The 13586-nt window shown below is 36.8% G+C and overlaps 1 pseudogene; it reads left to right on the plus strand.

Moving 5' to 3' along the window:
- The first annotated feature begins 4273 nt into the window (after positions 1–4273).
- On the plus strand, positions 4274–13069 carry LOC126630230 (cyclic nucleotide-gated ion channel 1-like; annotated as a pseudogene).
- Positions 13070–13586: the final 517 nt, after the last annotated feature.

Consider the following 13586-nt stretch of genomic DNA (forward strand, 5'->3'; position numbering starts at 1 on the left):
AGGGATGTTGACTCGACATCCGTTAAGTACGTTTATCCTTGCAGGCATGTTTGCAGCTGGTATATAATCTCGTCACTTTAGCTAGATCAGAGGAATGCGTCTGAAGCAACATTCTGAAAGCTAGAATTCATCGCACTTGCTTATCATACTTGTGCGGTATAGGGATCGAGATGAGACATAGTGGGCAACGTCCACGTAAATTCACGTCGTTCTACAAGAACGTTGACGTTCTTATCTCCCCCTAACAGCGGGAAGACTATCTTATTAAAGTGACAACCCACAAATAAGCGGTAAAGAGATCGGGTGCAAGGCTCAAAGAGAGCTAATGTGAAAGAAAATCATGATCGATAATGATACACATCCTTTGTTGAGGACCCATATTGGTACGCTGCGGCAGCGAAACTTAGCACATGGAATGGTCACCCAAATGCGTAAATACGAAAATTGTCAGGTTCGTACCCAGTAACCAACTATAATGTCATATAGGTTGGGTGGAAATAGGCCTCAAGGCGGACCAACATAACTGCGTACAAGGATTGCATAGCCCTAGGCAGAAACCAAAAACTTGGTACGTTTACCAAAATTCGGGCGATCATTTAAATTGCGCTTTATGATCACTAGGCGAGGCTCTTTGGGGTGAACATGAGAATTCAATGTTCAATTATAAACCCAAAATACATGCAATACTTTATCAAAAACCGTCGATATAAACTCTCAGGCATTATCTAGTCTCCCGGACCTTAAGGGATAAGTAAGGTGGTGAACCCTTAATCGGCCAAGAGGTTTAGCAGTAATGTGTGTGGACAGACATATGACCAGTTTGTCGATTCATCAACCAAAACCATAAGTATTTATATGGTCCGCATTTTGGTTGGATTAATCCACATATATTCCCTTGAATCCACTATGAAAAAGGGTGATTTCGTATCTTTACGAGAAATAATATAGAAAATCAATTTCCCTAATGAGCACGTTTGGAAAAGTGTGCTTGTAGGCACAAGATCTTTACTTCGGGTAAGGAGATACGTCGTAGCATCATTGTTTGACCTAATTGTCCCAAAAGGTTGTGCCAAAGCAAGTAAACTGCTTAATCACCAGGCTCTAGGCCGGCCACATGTGGTGTATTCCCAGTTGGGGGACAACCTATTGGCCCCAAATCAAAGTTTCAGGCTCATTTTTGGAGGTGGTGCAAAGATATTTCACTCTATTTTCTTCAGTGGTTTCATTTATGATCATTGTCATCTCGAATATCCTTAAAAACTCAACAACGGGGAGAATTTAAGGTCCTTTAAATGGTGATTCCGTACCATTCATACAACGAGGAGTGTGCCAATGCTCTTAATCAGGTTGGATAGACCTGAAGTCGTTGTTAGAAATGTGATTTAGGTGTAAAGTTAGTGTGCGTAGTACGCATTCATCCAGACAACTAACTTTCCCACATTCCTACCTAATCACGTGTTTAATTGAATCGGTCACATGTATTAAGAAACATGATTCAATTAGCTCATAGTCGAGGACAATATCAATAAGATTATCCATAAGTAAAACATATGTCAAACGTGAATCCAAGAACATGGAAAAATGTTCACAAAGTAAAAGGTTTACTAATGGGATTCAGCCAACAAGGTCATCCATGTCAAAATTATGCTCTTCCAATGGTGTTTGGTGGGGCAAATTTAGTCTTACGTATTGACTACTAGAATGGTACTCTTTAACAACATTGGTAGGGGCACGAACATGTGCATAACCAATGGTCTATTCCATCGAGACGGAAATAGATTATGTAGGGTTAAGGTTCGGGAATATTTTCCTTTATTCTCTAAGTTTTAGGTCTTAGGTACCAAGGATCATGCTTCAAGCATGATACCACACCTTGGCATGCCTTGATTCTACCATATGTTGTAAAAACAAACTCGAAATTGGATTGTGAGAGAATATGCCATTCAGTGTATCCCTGCCAAAGCAGTGGATCACCATTCGATAGGCTTTGACCAAACTGGGTTGAGCTATTCGGTAGACTCTGGCCAAACTGGGTCCATACCTTTCTTTCGCGTTTGTGGTAGTAATCAGATTCGAGAATTTGGTAAACTTCCGCTATCTATACTGCTGCTTCAGGGGCGAGTTAGAAACAAGGAAGGACGAGAAAAGTATTCTCCAGTCAAAATTCGATTGGATTTATAAACTTCAGAATTGTACTCATTCATGGACGTAATCATGGTGTGCTTCAGGCAATGTTTTTCATGATTAGACAGTCCGTAGAAGCAAGCCAAAGGCCATGGAATCCTCAATCGGGAGGTATTTTCATTTGTAATGCTTTGAGCATAAGTCTTCGAATAAAGATGATGGCGGAGGCTTATTTAGCTCTTCCATGCCATTGTTGGCTTCAATGGTTTCTCAGCTTCTTGATAGTCAAGTGGAGATTCACATCATGTACCCCATATAAAGTGGTTTCTATTAGAAACGTCCAAAATAAGGGAAATCAAACTTGTGACAGTTCGACAATCCACTGAATTTGAGGGAACAAGATTGTGATTGATGCTACGAGAATGAATTATCCATAAGCATCAAAGTTAGAACATTCGAGTTCTAAGACATGGTTTTCATGAAAAACGTCGGGTTTTCATGGGTGTATTGTTTTATGAAAACTTCGGGCTTCAAAGGCACTAAATTTGAAATTACAAGTTCAATTTAGTTTATGAACATTTAGTTCATAAAAGAGAGGTTCCTGCAAGAACACCGAATGCAATATACAACTATGTGTAGTGGATTTGGGTTGCTTTATGAACTTAAGTGTGAGTGCTTCGGGACTACGAAAGTATGTCAACGGTTCAAAGTATAAAAATAAATTATTGAATCGTTAATGTTCAAAAGTGATCTTCAAATCAATAATTTTGGATTCATTATCAAATTAATGGATTGTAGGTCACTTTTAATTAATTCAATAAATCGGGCCATACATGGTCGATTGTAGAAGCAAAATAATATTAACATACGAGTTAACATTATTTAGAATGCTAAAACAATAGCTTTGGGTGGAAAAATTGCCCAAAAAATAAATTGGGCATGGGTTAGGTGCCTTGAGTAAAAAGCATGGCCCGGAAGGGCCTCGGGTGTGAACAGGGTGAGGGAGAAACCCCAGCTACAGCTGGGTTTCAATTTTTGAACCAAGGGAGGGCACGGAACAAGGCCCAGCATGAGCTGGCCTTGGGTTTGGCGCGAGGAAACCTAGCTACAATGGGCTAGCTATCATGCAAAGCCCAACAAGCTATGCGGCTTGCGACATACGGGTGAGAGGGCTCGGCCAAACGGGGCTGGTTTCAGCGTTTTGGGCTCGGGGCTTCAAGCCCTGTCAAGGTGAAGTCTAGGTCGTGGCCTGGTTGCAGTGTCCATAATGATAGTGTGGTGGTGTGCTGCACCATATCCCATTCCCCTTTCTTTCAAAAATCCCTTAGGGTTTAGGAAAATCTAAAATTGCTTCTAATTTAATTTTATACATTGACTCACATATTCCAAATAACAATTTAATTGTGCGATGCATGAAACAAATATATATATATATATATATATATATATATATATATATATATATATATATATATATTGATAAATGTATGAACATAGACAATATATATATCGGAAGGAAAATATAAACATAGGGGGTTCATGCATCATGGGGAATGTTTTCATGCTTCATGGTCGTTTCAAATATCTTACTTTATTTTAAGCGTAACTGATTGGCAGAAAACAACAAAAGTCTTTGAATTTGTTGAAGATCCTTTTCGGAAAGCCGAAATTGCATCTCCAATGCGTTGTATCACGTTCAACATAGAAAATTAAATTGAATCAATAGCATGTAGATCAATTCAAAATAATAAATTAATCATAAAAAGAATAATTAAAACATAATACTCCATGATTGAAGATAGAACTCTCTTTAGTGCAGCGTCATGAGCGTGCTGATAACGTGTTGTAGGCATAATTTATTGAACAATTATGGAGGCCATAGAGAGAGGGAGAGAGTGCGGCGTAGAAAGAAGAAGATGAGAGATGTGTAATTGTGGGTGTGTTCTATTTCACCCCATTGTGCCTTTATTTATAGTGGTAGGATAGGTAAAAACCCTTCCCTTTAGGATTTCAACATTTAATAGGTAATCTACTCCTAATAAGAATATAAGAGATATTTCAAGATATAATAGGATTTACACAATCACATTCTTAATCTAATAGGACTGCAACAGTAGTCAGTTTTTTATGCTACTATGGTTCTCATCTTGGTATATATATGAAATTAAAACGGCTGAATTGATATTCTCAATATCTTAATTATTGGTTGACAAGTTTATTATTGATGATAAATAGATTTTGAGTGTTGGTAATCAATGTATGTTATCCAGATGGTAATTCTCATTTTCTTTTCAAATATGAGGGACTTGAGTTCGTTGACTACAAGAAGGATGTTTATCATGAACCTTTTTGTCATATTGCAATATGTGCCACGAGTTCTTCGCATCTACTTCTCATGTAATCAATATAAATGGATTATTAGAGAGACGGAGCAGATTTCCGTATGGACTAAAGCTACACTGAATTTCTTCATGTACATCATTGCCAGTCATGTAAGTCTCAATATATCCTAACTCCTTTTTTTCTTATTAAAGTTTGCTTAAAAGTCAACATTTGATGGATTAAAAATTTACTTGGTGTCTCATTGTTTGATAAAAACTTATTACAAATATTTTTTATTTGACCTAATCAAAAGATGTCACGTGTTTAATGCAAGTGGCCTTTTATCACATTGGTGGAAATGAGTTGAAGCCTTGTATGACAGCGTGGGTTCAAACCCCGTCTATGACTAATCTAATATCTATTTTAACAAAATCTATTGTTTGACAAAATAAATAAATAAATAACATGTCTATTTGTCTATTTTTTTATAAAAATAAAGACAATAAAACATGTGTTAAAATATCATTGGGCCAAAACCAAAATAGTGAGTATACAAAGTATTCATTAGTGAGTACCTAAGTATTATCCTATATATTTTTTAAGTCTTTTCTTGAGTCTAATCTAATTAATTGATTAACTTGTTGATCATTTAGGCATTCGGAGCCTTATGGTACTTTTTTGCCATTCAACGAATGATGGATTGTTGGCATTCTGCATGTTGAAAAGAAGATGGATGTGACAGTAGTAGTTTTGGTTGTCATGACCATCACACATTTAGAAACATCACAAATCTAAATTATTTATGCCCTATAAATCCTTCAGACCCAAAGAAGTTCGATCTTGGCATTTTTACTAGTGTTCTTGAATCCAGCATAACGGGATCAACCGATTATTTTCAAAAGTTCTCAAACTGTTTTTGGTGGGGCTTACGAAATTTGAGGTTGGTCCATTTCTCCCTTGTTTGTTTAGGCGTGCGTGTGTGTGTGTCCCTTGTTTGTTTATGTTAAATGATATACCACATCAGCAATCCACATCAGCAAGGTTGTTGTCCATATCAGTTAATCTGTCAGTTAGATAATTAGTTGGGATTGTAGGAAGATATAAGGTGGTTATGGGTTTGTTAGAATATGAGCATGTATAAATAGAAAGGCTCTCTCTAAGACTTGTATTGAATACATTCTGAAATATACAAATCATCATTCATTCTCTCTTTCTCTCTTTCTCTCTTTCTGCTTCTTTACGACTTGAGATTGTTATGTTCTTCTTCTTCGATTCATAGTGTAGTGTTAATATGGTATCATCGCCATGGGTGATTGTTTGGTTTCCGTTGTAGTATCTCTGGAAGATTGTTGATCTATGAAGAGTGTTGGTCTCTTGGGCAAGGTTTATATGCTTCTATATGGAGGTTTCTTGGGTCAGGAAAAGCAGTGCACGCCAGGTGTTTGATGTTTTGTCTCAGTGAGTTTTCTGTTTGTTATCTTCATTGCTTTACAAGGCCGATAGCCAATTGAATGTTTACATAGGCCGATTGCCATTTTCTTCCTGCTTTGTACTCTCTCCTTAAAGGCCGATTGCCGGAGTTAGTATAGTTTGTAGTAGTCTGATATATTTCCTCTGTTAAAGGCTGATTGCCAAAGAGGATTGCTTGAATTGAAGTTTGTAGTAATCAGATATATCTCCTCTGATAAAGGCCGATTGCCAACGAGGGTTGCTTGACTTGATCTTGTTTTGTTCATCATATACAAAATCTTGGTTGAGAAATTCTTGAAATCTTGATTGTCACTATGTCTGCAAATACCATAGAATCTGTGAAGATCGAAAATCTTTTGGGCATGCTCACTGTGAAGTTGCAAGATGATAATTTTGTTAAGTGGAATTTTCAGTTTCAGTCTGTTTTGCGTGGGTATGACTTACTGGATTTCTTTACTGGTGATAATCCATGTCCACCTAAATATATCATACATACTGAAAATGGTGTGACAAAAGAGATCACTACTACTTATAAGAATTGGGTTAAACAGGATATGGCTTTACTCAGTTTGCTTATTGCCACTTTATCTGATGATGCAATGGAGCATGTTATTGGCTGTAAAACATCACAGGAAGCATGGAGTGCTTTACAAGATCGTTATGCATTTGTGTCAGTTTCAAGAATAAATCAATTAAAGACTGAGTTTCATACTGCACAGAAAGGAGGGGACTCGATTGATAATTTTTTGTTGAAATTAAAGGCTATAAGAGATCAATTAATTTCTGTTGGAGAAAGAGTTTCTGAAAATGATCTGGTTATTGCTGTTTTAACTGGATTACCACAGGAGTTTGATATGATTAGAACTGTGATTTTGGCAAGGGAGACACCAATCTCTTTGAAAGATTTTCGTGCACAGCTTCTTAGTGCTGAACTGACCATCGAATCCAGAGTTTCAGCTCTTACAGGTTCAATGGCAGCAATGTATATGAATGGGGATAATGGTAAAGGACATCCTGGTTCCTATCAAGCAAATGGTACTTATCATGGTGAAAGCTCTACTATGGGGGCTAGTGGTTATCAAGGAGGTGAAAGTTCCAACATAGGGGCTACTGACTATCAAAGAGGATATGGGTTTACTGGCAGTAATCAAAGGATTTTTCCTTCTCAGAATAGAGGGTCATTCAATTCTAACAGGAACTCTTATGCAAATAATGCTTCAAAACCTTACTTTGGCAACAAGAATAAGGGGTCGAATAGCACATTTTCTGATCCAGGCAGAAATTCTCAGTCAAGTTTTAATGGTCAGTCATCTAATGGTGGATCAAAGGGTAGTTCAAATTGGCAGAATTGGAATGGGAATACTACTTATAGATCATCAATCACTCCTGAATGTCAAATATGCTCACGGAGAGGTCACACTGCACCTAATTGTCATTTCAGAAGTACTACTACTGCCAACCAGTATCCAATCTTGGTGTGTCAGATTTGTGGAAAGAAGGGTCATACGGCATTAGAGTGTTTTCACAGGAACAATTATGCATATCAAGGGGCTCCACCACCTCCATCACTCACTGCATTATCTGCACAAGGTCCATCTAGTTTCTCTCCAACATCAAGTGAGTCTCAACCACATGGGTTTTCTGCTGCTGATACATGGGTGCTCGATACTGGAGCTACTCACCATATGACTGAAAATCTCAATAATTTGACCCAAGCTACTGCATACAATGGAGATGAAAAGATAATCATTGGAAATGGTCAAGGTTTGGATGTGAAGCATATTGGTTCTACTAACCTTTTTACTCCGGACCATTGTTTATTCCTCAAAAATGTTTTACATGTCCCATATATTACTGTGAATCTTTTATCAGTAAAGCAATTATGTCATGATAATGACTGCTGGTTTATATGTGATGATACTGTGTTTTTTCATACAGGACAAGGCAACCAATGTGGTACTCTACCAAGGAATGAGTGATGGGGAACTCTTTACAATACCTGTGACAGTGTTTTCAAGATCTTGCTCTGTGAATAAATGAACACAAGGTGTAAAGGCTGGTTTTGTGGGAAAGATGATCAAGACTGCAATTTGGCATAAGAGGCTGGGCCACCCTTCTGAAGAAATATTGACAGCAATGTTGAAAGCAGCAAAAGTACCAGTTAGTATAGATTATTCTCAGACGTTATGTACTTCCTGCATTTCCAGTCAAATATGTAGACAATCTTTTCCTGTAAAACAAAGTAGTGTTACTTTTATGTTTGAAAGAGTACATTCGGATGTATGGGGGCCTTCTCCAAAAGTATCAATTGAAGGATAAAGATATTACATCAGTTTTATTGATGAGTATTCACGATTCTTGTGGATATTTCCTTTAGTTAATAAATCTGAAGCAGTTTCTGCATTTATCAAGTTCCATGCTTTTGTCTCCAATCAATTCAACACTCACATTAAATGTTTGCAAACTGATGGAGGATGAGAGTATATGAGTAAAGTGTTTGTTGCTTTTCTGGAATCAAAAGGGATTGTTCATCGAATATCATGTCAATACACTCCTCAACAGAATGGCATTTCTGAGAGGAAACATAGACATTTGGTAGAAACAGCATTGACTTTAATGTCTGAAGCAAATTTGTCTCCATCTTTCTGGTATCATGCTTGTTCATATGCATCCTTTTTAATCAATAGAATGCCAAACAAAGTGTTACAAATGAAGTCTCCATATCAACTGTTGTTTGATAAGGTTACTGATATTCAAAGCTTAAAAGTCTTTGGAACTGCAGTATATCCATTTCTTAGACCTTATAATGCCAATAAGCTGCAAGCAAGGTCTGCTCAATGTGTTTTCCTTGGTTATGCTTTGGGATATAGGGGAGTTGTATGCTACAATGTTGAAACAAGGAAGATGATTTTATCAAGGCATGTAATTCATGATGAATCAGTCTTTCCATATAAGATCTTGCACAGTACTAAGGTCAGTGACAGTTCAAAGACTTCGGGTACACCTCAGATGCCTATTGTAGTTCAGATTCCTATTGAGACTGTTATAGAGGGTCAAAATATTCATAGGGCAAATAATGGTGAGGTTGTCCATGATATGTCCCTCTCTATATCAGATCATAGTGCTCATTCTGCTGACAGATCAAGTTCCTTGAATGAAGTATCAGGTTCAGAATCCTTATCACTGTCACAAGGTATCTCATCAACTCCAGATTCCTCTCTCATCACTCCTAGCTCTATTGGTGTACCACAAATGTTGCCCGTCCACAATGATACACAGCTTGAGGTAATTTTACCTTTTTCATCTCATATATCTTCTAATCTTGGTGAATCCAATAATGCTTCTGTTCATCCAATGGTCACTAGGTTGAAGAGTGGTACAATACCACAGAAGAGTTGTAAGGGCTATTTAGCTACATTTCCTGAACTTCAATCACTCCAATTAGCTGAAGACACTTACTTTGGTGGAGGTTTTTCCTTTTTGGTTGTTAATAGTGATGCTGCTGAACCATCAACTTTCAGAAAAGCTGCTACAATGCCACGATGGCAGCGTGCAATGCAAGACGAGTATGACTCTCTTAGGGCTCAAGGCACTTGGGAATTAGTACCACCACCTAGTGATAGGACTATTATTGGCAGCAAATGGGTCTACAAAATAAAAAAGAATCCAGATGGCACAGTTTCAAGGTACAAAGCACGGTTGGTGGCACAAGGTTTTTCCCAAGAGCAAGGTGTTGATTATTTAGAAACCTTTAGTCCAGTTGTGAGACATACCACAGTTCGAATTGTCCTAGCATTGGCTACTATTAACCATTGGGACTTACGACAGCTTGATATCAAAAATGCATTCCTGCATGGTGAATTGCAAGAAGATATATACATGAAACAACCGCAGGGATTTGTGGATGTAACTAAGCCAACACATGTCTGCAAACTGATTAAATCTCTCTATAGGCTTAAACAGGCTCCAAGAGCTTGGAACTCTAAGTTTACAAGCTATCTACCTGCAATGGGATTTAAAGCTTCAACATCCGATTCCAGTTTATTTGTCAAACAGTGTGAAAACGACATGGTCATTCTACTTCTCTATGTAGATGACATTATTATTACTGGTTCCAATTCCAGTAAAGTTCAAAGGATAATCACAGAACTGTCTGAGATATTTGAGCTTAAAGATATGGGCAGATTGACATATTTTCTTGGTTTGCAGATCACTTATAAATCCAATGGAGATATTGGGGTTAATCAGTCTAAGTATGTCAAAGATCTTCTTCACAAAGCCGGTATGGACTCCTGTAAACCAGCATCAACACCATGCAAACCTCATACTCCTTTGCTTCTCAATGAAGGAGATCCTTTATCAGATCCTACTTTATATCGAAGTATTGTTGGATCACTGCAATATCTAACCTTCACAAGGCCAGATATTGCATATGCAGTAAACACTGTATGTCAATTCATGGCTAAACCAACTGAGGTTCATTTTGGGGCAGTTAAAAGGATATTATGGTTTTTGAAAGGCACTATGCATCATGGAATCACATTCTCAGCTCATACAGAAGTGGGGATTCATGCATTCAGTGATGCAGATTGGGCTGCGGATTTAAATACCAGAAGATATGTTACTGGATATGTAGTCTATATTGGATGCAATCCAGTTTCTTGGCAATCGAAGAAACAGGATTCTGTGTCACGAAGTTCTACCGAAGCTGAATATAAGGCCTTGGCTCATACCGCTGCTGATATAGCATGGATCAGAAGTGTGCTCAAAGATATGGCTGTCATATTAAATTCTTCTCCTGTGATCTATTGTGACAACAAATCGGCTATTGCTATAAGTGCAAATCCAGTGTTTCACTCCAGGATTAAGCACTTAGACACCGATTACCACTTTGTAAGGGAGAAAGTTCAACAAGGAGATCTCCAAGTTCAATACTTGTCTACTGAAGACCAAACTGCTGATATTCTGACAAAGGGGTTGCACAATCCATTATTTCTCAAGCATTCTTTCAATCTCAAACTAGGAAACCCAGTTGAGATTGAGGGGGGATGTTGAATGATATACCACATCAGCAATCCACATCAGCAAGGTTGTTGTCCATATCAGTTAATCTGTCAGTTAGATAGTTAGTTGGGTTGTAGGAAGATATAAGGTGGTTATGGGTTTGTTAGAATATGAGCATGTATAAATAGAAAGGCTCTCTCTAAGACTTGTATTGAATACATTCTGAAATATACAAATCATCATTTATTCTCTCTTTCTCTCTTTCTCTCTCTCTGCTTCTTTACAACTTGAGATTGTTATGTTCTTCTTCTTCGATTCATAGTGTAGTGTTAATAGTTTAGGCGTGCGTGTGTGTGTGTGTGTGTGTGTGTGTGTGTTGGAGGGGGGATGTGGTCTTAAGTATTAATTCTTTGGGGCTTGGATGTTTTGCTTAATGCAACTCATACGTTTGGTAATTCCAAGAGGATCTCCATGAAATGACTTCATTTAATTTTTGCAGTTCCCTCGGTTCAAACCTTGAGCCCAGTATAGATGGATGGGAAAACCTCTTTGCGGCTTCTATTTCTATAATTGGTTTGCTCCTGTTCATATATCTCATTGGAAATATCCAGGTTTGTGCTGAATCTTTAATGCTTAAATTTTGTCTTCTTTCCTAAATAGATATATCGTTGGCTTGTTTTACTTTTAATTAGGAATAATAAATAACTAACTGTTAATTAATCACATAAACGGCGAGCTGTGAAGACTTTTATCTCCAAAAAAGTAGAATGAACTGACAACCTATTTGTTGGTTTGGTTGCTGTTGATAGATGTATTTGCAATTTGAAGCTGCAAAAACAAATGCAAGAATAGAGAAGAGGTTGCTAGCGAAACGAAAGATGGTACAGCTTTGTCCAAAAATAATGTCGTGGTTATCTGAAAATTGCATTCCGTCAACGTTTCATTGGCATTGGAGGATGAAAATGCATGTCAAGAAAAAGGTACGAGAAGCAGTTGAAGAGAATGTGCCTGTTAATTTGGAGTACATTATCCAGAGTCTTCCCCCTGAGTTTCAAAGGCGTATAAAAAATTGTGCGCCTTTACTAAGCTCAATCAAGTACGTTCCTCGATCCAAGCGTTCGACTTTAGTTTAAACAGTAGCTTTGCCATATATGACAAGACTTAGTTTAATGGGAGATGCAAATGTTTTAAAATGGCCATTTTAAATTTTGGTTGGCGAGAAAACTCTACTGAACAGAATGTAAAATAGGCATTTTGGCTGAAAAGTGTAAATATGCAATTTTACATCTTTTTTATGTTTTTTAACATTTTTTAGAGGTGAACATTGCCACTCAAAAGGATGAAATTAAATTAGATCTCAAATTGACATCTTTGTTATTGGAATATGACTACTATTATAATTTTCGAGAATGTAAATGTGATATTTACATCTCAAATTGGCATCTCTTTATTGAAGATGCTTTCCCAAACTTTTAGGGGCTGTTTTATAATTCATTTTAGTTTTTAATTTTCATTATTATTTATTTGGTACTCAGTTTTAAAAAAAAGTGAAAATTAAAAACTAAAACTAAGCCAAAATTTCAAAAATTGCAAAAATTTAGTTAAGTTTGATCCGCACCTATATAGGCTATATAATAATGTTGATACAATCTTAATTATTATATGTAGTTTGAAGAAATAAATCATAGGGTAAATCTTATTTGCTTTTGTTAATATTAAGAAGTAAAATCCCATTTCTTATTTACACTCACTGCACATTGAAATGCATCTTATGTACTAATCACAGGAGTTTAGATGGCTGGATGAAAGGGTGTTGCAAGAAATCTGTCAGCATCTTAAGCCAAAGAAATTTAAGAAGAATGATATCATTATTGAACTGGATAAAACACTCAAAATGATGGTCTTCATTGTGGATGGACTTGTACGCATTGAAAATTCAGATGGTACTGGTAATGATCAGCCACGAGTTGCAGGAGAATTATGTGGAGAAGCTCTTGTTGAAGGTATATTTCGAGATCGGCATCACACAAGTTGGTTAGCTTTGCAGTCTGCTAAGGCGATTGGCGATGTTGAAGTCCTTGTTATCATGGCTGAAGACTTGGAGAGTATATACTCTAGATTTTTTCAGATTGGTTTTCGTGTACGTTAGGTCAGGAGGAATGATCAAAAGATATAGTTGTAGACATGATTTAAAATATCCATAATATCTTGATATTTCCATTGAAATTTTCGTATTTTTGGACTATCGATATTTTCGATATCATTGATATTTTAGACCTTGCTAAGTCACTCATGTATCTTACCATGCAATGTATAAAGTGTTGGAAATTATATATTATAATATGAAATATTGTAATATATAATTTTAATAATTGAATGAAAAATTGTGTTAACCAATTTCTTAGAAAGGTTATGTTGTTTAGGTGATATTCCCTTGATAAGTGATGTATACTTATAGATGAAAAGTTACATCTCTTTAATAAGTAGAAGTTGGATTCTATATAAACCCATGAAACCATTGGTATTAGATATAGAAAATTAGAGTTAATTTTTACTCTTGAGAAATAGGGTTTCCCCACTTTGTTTCTCAAATGATTCGTGTGTCAAATTCCGAGTCGTGTCTTGAGAGTACAGAATATATAAAGTTCGCTAGAGTTCAAAGATTG

The sequence above is a fragment of the Malus sylvestris genome, chromosome 7 (genome assembly GCF_916048215.2).
Source record: "Malus sylvestris chromosome 7, drMalSylv7.2, whole genome shotgun sequence".
Lineage (NCBI taxonomy): Eukaryota > Viridiplantae > Streptophyta > Magnoliopsida > Rosales > Rosaceae > Malus > Malus sylvestris.